Source organism: Eubalaena glacialis, chromosome 2 (genome assembly GCF_028564815.1).
Source record: "Eubalaena glacialis isolate mEubGla1 chromosome 2, mEubGla1.1.hap2.+ XY, whole genome shotgun sequence".
NCBI classification, from domain to species: domain Eukaryota; kingdom Metazoa; phylum Chordata; class Mammalia; order Artiodactyla; family Balaenidae; genus Eubalaena; species Eubalaena glacialis.
In genome coordinates this window covers 124,352,895-124,353,608 of record NC_083717.1, presented here as the reverse complement: position 1 = coordinate 124,353,608, position 714 = coordinate 124,352,895, and the positions used below count along the sequence as shown (strand labels likewise).

General features: G+C 31.0%; 1 pseudogene; it reads left to right on the top strand.

The window, feature by feature from the left end:
* The first annotated feature begins 293 nt into the window (after nucleotides 1-293).
* On the top strand, nucleotides 294-393 carry LOC133086114 (U6 spliceosomal RNA; annotated as a pseudogene).
* Nucleotides 394-714: the final 321 nt, after the last annotated feature.

Genomic DNA, 714 nt, shown 5'->3' with positions numbered 1-714 from the left:
GATATCCAGTCACTATCATGTGTTGCAGTGATCAAAATAGTAAATTTCCACAATTTACCTTTTTTTAAATTAAAATGTTTAATATTTTCTAAACATCTAACACTTAAATAGGTGTCAGTACATCAACATTTTACTTTCTAGTGTCCTTAGGTCCAGCACAGGGTAGTTAGTGATTTAGAAAGATTTACTGTCTCTCCTATTGCAGTAATATGTGATCCCTATTTGCAACACTTAAAATAGTTTTTCTGATTATTTTAGTTATTAGTATTTATATTAATCAAAATCCTAAATATTTGCTTCAGCAGCACATATATTAAAATTGGAATGATACAGAGGTTAGCATGCCCCCTGCACAAAGACGACATGCAATTTCATGAAGCATTTTACACACACACACACACACACACACACACACACACACACACACACACGCTAAAACAACTGCATAACACCTTGCTTCATATCATGAAAAAGAATCCTGATACATTTTTGGAGGCATATGCCTATGCTCAAGACTTACAAATATAGACATGTTTTGAAATTTTTGTAATTTTAAGTCATTCTTTGTAAATAACTTTTTAAAAATTTCTTCAGAAATATTTTAGAGTTTTCTCTGTATTGCTAGAATACTATAATCACATAATCCTGTGTTTTGGTGTGTTTTCTTTTTTCCCTCTGAAAACTTTTCTCCTATTTCTGGTATTACAAAATTGC